The sequence below is a fragment of the Pleurodeles waltl genome, chromosome 4_1, assembly GCF_031143425.1.
Source record: "Pleurodeles waltl isolate 20211129_DDA chromosome 4_1, aPleWal1.hap1.20221129, whole genome shotgun sequence".
NCBI classification, from domain to species: Eukaryota; Metazoa; Chordata; class Amphibia; order Caudata; family Salamandridae; genus Pleurodeles; species Pleurodeles waltl.
The window spans coordinates 34,820,808-34,826,553 of record NC_090442.1 but is presented as its reverse complement, the minus strand read 5'-3'; the positions used below and the strand labels follow the sequence as shown (position 1 = coordinate 34,826,553).

The 5,746-nt window shown below is 50.6% G+C and overlaps 1 non-coding gene across 1 annotated transcript; it reads right to left on the bottom strand.

Moving 5' to 3' along the window:
• Positions 1-234: 234 nt before the first annotated feature.
• On the bottom strand, positions 235-392 carry LOC138288682 (U1 spliceosomal RNA). Its single transcript, XR_011202535.1, has one exon. It is a non-coding gene; the product is annotated as a U1 spliceosomal RNA (small nuclear RNA).
• Positions 393-5,746: the final 5,354 nt, after the last annotated feature.

The window sequence follows — 5,746 nt, the reverse complement described above, 5'->3', positions numbered from 1 at the left end:
AGCTGAAAGGGACAGACCTGTCACCTAGCCCGGGCCTACTTTCCTCTCTCTGGATAGGCCCCCTGTGTGGGAGGCGGCAGCTATCCCAGCACTCCCCAGGCTCCTAAATTTGCATGCCACTCCCCCTTGCCCAGCCCCATTTCCAGCTTCCTGCAGCCCCCAGAAGCAAGCTGGAACAACGGCTAAGTGTGCTGCAAACTAACTTTTTTGTTTTTCTTTTTTGACACCAAAGATCAGGGGAAAGCGCGAACGCAGTCCCCCACTACCAGAAATTCTGCAGTCGAGTATCCCGCATTTGGGGACATCGCAGGGGTCAGCACATCCGAAGTGCAATGGATGAGCCTCACCCTGGGAGAATCACCTTTTTTTTTTTTTTTTTTTTTGCTAAGTTTCAAAAACCTTTATTAAGTGCTTTAAGTAGGCGATACATAGGTTTTTAAAGAGTGGTACCTCTTCCCTTAGGAAGGGCAGTCCACTTCAACTTTGTTTCAAATCACATTTTAACAACACAGTCAGTTTACATATGAAATAAGTAGTAAAGGGGGTTTGGTTTCTTGGGGCAGTGTGGGGAGTTCAGTGGGAAGGAGGGGTTAGGGTTTACAGTTCTTCCTCCTTCTCACCCTCCTTGTTGTCCTTGTCTGTGTAGTCTCTCAGCAGGTTGAGTACCATTCGGCGGCACGCTTCCCTGCTCACCACCTCCCCGTTGGTCACCAGTCGGGTCCTGGCATGCAGGAGGATGTCCTTTACGCAGCAGAGGATTCTCCAGCATCCTTGGATGGCCTCCACTGAGTGTGTCTTTGGAAACAGCCCATACAGCACAGAGTGGTGAGTGATGTTTGGGTATGGGATGTGGGCTTCCATTTCTTGTTTTAAGGCTCCCCGCAGTCTCTGGGCAAAAGGGCAGGCCCAGAACAGATGGTATGTAGTTTCCTCTGCAGGGCATCCCCTTGGGCATTCTCTGTGTGGGCACAGGCCCCTGCTGTGCATGAATGACCGGACTGGCAGTCCCCCTTTCACGGCCATCCATGCAATGTCTTTGTGTCTGTTGGTTAGGGATGGGGAGGATACATTTTCCCACACCCTTGTTGCTGTAGCAGGTGGCAGGTCGCTCACTGGTTCTGTGGTGTCCCTGGACCTGATTAGTCTGTGGATTGTCCTGGGCTTCCATAGGCTTGGTGTGACACAGTTCAGCCCAAATTCCACCACAAACTTCTCAATCTCCTTGTAGTACCAGGGGAGGTCCCAGTTGAACATTGTTGCATTCTCCCACTTATCCCATCCCAGTCTTCTCCATACTGGGAGCAGGAAGAAGCGGAAGACCCTGTAAGCTGAGTGGTCCTTGTTCTCGTTCGTCAGGGTTATTCGGACGCAGCCACACACAAAGAAGGCTCTGAGGATTGTCGGGATGTCAGGGACTGCCTTCCCTCCCTTGCGATGCTCCTTGTGCATGACTGTCCTTTTCACCCTGTCCATCTTTGAGTGCCAAACAAAGTGGAAAACCATGCTGTTCACAGCCCGTGCTACGTTGGCCAGGAGTGGCCAGGCCTGTGTCACATACTGCGGCACGGGCAGTGCGTCGTTCCTGAGCACCAGAGCCTTTCCTTCAGTGCTCAGGTGTCTCAAGCTCCAAAAGCCCAGTTTCTGCTTGACTTTGGCCAGGCGTTCGTTCCAGCTTTTCGCCGCCGCTCCTGGTCCCCCAAACCAGATACTGAGGATCTTTACCAGTCCTGCCTCAACGGGGAAAGGGAGAGGCTCGTTACATAGGTCCCAGAGGCCAAAAAGCTTTGCCTGTGATTTGTCCACGTTGATCTTTGCTCCTGATGTTTTGCCAAAGTCCTTGCATGCCTCCAGCAGGGACTGGACCGATTTCCCATCCGTGCAGAAGAGGGTAACGTCGTCCATGTACAGCGAACACTTGACTTCTTTCTTTGCGTCTCCTGGTGTCGGGATCCCTCTGATTTTCGGGTTCTTCCTGATGTACTCCGCGAGTAGCTCTATAACCAAAACAAACAAAGAGGGCGAGAGCGGGCAGCCTTGTCTTACCCCAGACCTGATAGGAAAGGGGTCTGTTTTCCAACCATTTACCATGACTGAACTGAAAATGTCTGTATACATTATTCTAACATAATTGCAGAAGCGCTCCCCCAGCCCAAAACCCTGCAGTACCCTCTCCATGAACTCATGGGAGACGCGGTCGAAGGCCTTTTCCTGATCGAGACAGACCAGCGCAGCGTGGATATTCCGGTCTGTGATGTATTGGATCGTGTCCCTGATCAGTGCTAGGCTGTCCGCCACTCTGCGTCCTGGAACCCCACAGGTCTGGTCTGGGTGAACTAACTCTCCCATAGCGCTCTTGAGTCTATTCACCATTGTCTTTGCCAGGATCTTGTAGTCCACATTCAGGAGAGAGATGGGACGCCAGTTCTTGAGGTCACATCTCTCCCCCTTATGTTTATACAGGAGCGCGATCGTTCCTTCCCTTAATGTGTGGGGCATGACTCCCTCCTGCCCCATCTCCTCATACAGCTCCAGAAGGTCTGGTCCCACTAGGTCCCACAGTGATGTGTAGAATTCAATTGGTAGACCATCACTGCCTGATGTCTTTCCTGACTTGAAGGATTTAACTGCAATGTGCAGCTCCTCCAGAGTGAGGGGTGCGTTGAGGACTTCCCTTGCTGGTGTGGAAACCTTTCTCGGGATACCTGCCAAAAACCTTTCTGCCTGATCCCCATCTGACCTCTTCTCTGAGTAGAGGTCCCGATAGAAATCTGTCACAGCCTTCCTAATGTCTTCCTTGGTGTCACACAAAATTCCCTCCCTGTTGCGCAGTTGAACCAGTGGGGTGTGCGCAGAGTGGACTTTCTTAAAGAAGAAGGAGTTGCATTTCTCCCCCTTTTCCAGGTTCTCCACCTTAGAACGGAAGATGATCCTCCCGGATTCCTCATGAAAGTGCTCGCTCAGCTCTTTCTTGACTGCCTCCAGAGGGTTCATGACGTCCCATCCCCGGAGTTGGAGGTCGTGCAGTTCCTGCAGCTGTTGCTGCAGTCTACTGAACTCCCTCTTCCTCCCCCTTGCTGCTTTCCTGCCCACGTTCTTAAAGAAATCCTGAATCCTGCCTTTCACCCATTCCCACCATTACCCTATGGACTGGAAGGTGTCTTTCATGTCTTGCCACTCACTGTAAGTCCTCCTCAGCTCCTCCTGTACATCCTCTCTCCCCAGCAGAGAGCTATTCAGTTTCCAGGTGCCCGGACCTGTCAGGAACTTCCCTGTTAGTTCCCCCTGAAACCTGATAGCCCTGTGGTCAGAGAAATGCAGGGCCATATTTATACTTTTTGACGCAAAACTGCGCCAACGCAGTTTTGCGTCAAAAAAATTAGCGCCGTCTAACGCCATTTGGAAGCGCCGTGCGGGCGTCAAATTTATACTTTGACGTACGGCGGCGCAACCAACAGGTGGGAGTCATTATTTCATGACGCACACAGCGTCGGTCTGTCGTAAAGGAAACCAACGTAAATGCGACGCACATCACTGTGGGTCGATTTACGACAGCGCAATTGTGAAAACGCTGGTTTTTTTCACGCTATTGCGTTAAATTTTTGCGTGAAAACTGCCCTTTCAGCAGAGGAGAGCCAAAATGGATCCCAGATGCCTCAACAGACCCCAGGAGGATGAGAGCAGACCAGGAACCAGCCAGGAGGATCCATACAGGAACCAGGACATTTAAAAAAAAAAAAGAAAGTGTCGCTTCAGTGAAGAGGAGCAGGAAATCCTGGTGAAAGAGGAGACGGAACACCAGCACCAACTTTTCATCTCCTCTAAATTGCCACTCAGTAGGAGAGAGGCCATATGGAAACAAATAGTGGACAAGATAAACAGTGTGGCGGAAGAACGCCGCACAGTCACTGAGTGTAAGAAACGCTGGCATGACTGCAAACGTAGGACCAAAGAGAAAATGGCCAGGGACAGGAAGGCAGCAATGCAGACTGGAGGGGGGAGTCCAGCACAACAGGAGGCCCTGGACCACATGGAGGAGATGGTCGCAGCCGTCATCCTGGAGGAGATCGTCACAGGGATTCAAGGACTGGACAGCGCAGACTACCACGACACAACGCACATGCAGGGTAAGTCGCATGGGGAATTCAAATGCAATAATGGGGACTGTAAGCGGGGGGGGGATACCTACTACACAATGCATGTAAGTCAGCACATATATGAAGTGGCATGGGTAAAGGGGCACGGCAGGGGGGCATGCCCAGCACTGACCGAAGCTGGGGCACGACAAAATACAGCAACAACAACAGTCCCATGGGAACATCCTGTAATGACAACAATAGAGCCAAGGGAAAGCAGCAACAGGTGGGAAGGCCACTACCTCAAATCCACATCCAGGCACTTGTATTGCAAAATCTATTCTACATCAACTAGGTCCCTATCTGTAATGCAGTAGCCAAAACAACAACTGCAATGTAACTGCCACAACAGTTGACAATAACAACTGTAGGAGGCTGGACTGGCTTGTAGTGAGTACCAAGGGGTACTTGCAGCTTGCACCAGGCCCAGTTATCCCTTATTAGTGTATAGGGTGTCTAGCAGCTTAGGCTGATAGATAATGGTAGCTTAGCAGAGCAGCTTAGGCTGAACTAGGAGACGTGTGAAGCTACTACAGTACCACAAGTGTCACTTGCACAATACCATAAGAAAACACAATACACAGTTATACTAAAAATAAAGGTACTTTATTTTTATGACAATATGCCAAAGTATCTTAGAGTGTACCCTCAGTGAGAGGATAGGAAATATACACAAGATATATGTACACAATACCAAAAATATGCAGTATAGTCTTAGAAAACAGTGCAAACAATGTATAGTTACAATAGGATGCAATGGGGACACATAGGGATAGGGGCAACACAAACCATATACTCCAAAAGTGGAATGCGAACCACGAATGGACCCCAAACCTATGTGACCTTGTAGAGGGTCGCTGGGACTATTAGAAAATAGTGAGAGTTAGAAAATTAGCCCTCCCCAAGACCCTGTAAAGTGAGTGCAAAGTGCACTGAAGTTCCCCCAAAGACAAAGAAGTCGTGATAGAGGAATAATGCAGGAAAGACACAAACCAACAATGCAACAACTGTGGATTTCCAGTCGAGGGTACCTGTGGAACAAGGGGACCAAGTCCAAAAGTCACAAGCAAGTCGGAGATGGGCATATGCTCAGGAAATGCCAGCTGTGGATGCAAAGAAGCTTCTACTGGACAGAAGAAGCTGAGGTTTCTGCAGGAACGAAAAGGGCTAGAGACTTCCCCTTTGGTGGACGGATCCCACTCGCCGTGGAGAGTCGTGCAGAAGTGTTTTCCCGCCGAAAGAACGCCAACAAGCCTTGCTAGTTGCAAATCGTGCGATTAGCGTTTTTGGACGCTGCTGTGGCCCAGGAGGGACCAGGAGGTCACAAATTGGACCAGGAGGTAGAGGGGATGTCGAGCAAGACAAGGAGCCCTCTCAGCAGCAGGTAGCACCCGGAGAAGTGCCAGAAACAGGCACTACAAGGATGCGTGAAACGGTGCTCACCCGAAGGTACACAAAGGAGTCCCACGTCGCCGGAGACCAACTTAGAAAGTCGTGCAATGCAGGTTAGAGTGCCGTGGACCCAGGCTTGGCTGTGCACAAAGGATTTCCGCCGGAAGTGCACAGGGGCCAGAGTAGCTGCAAAAGTCGCGGTTCCCAGCAATGCAGTCTAG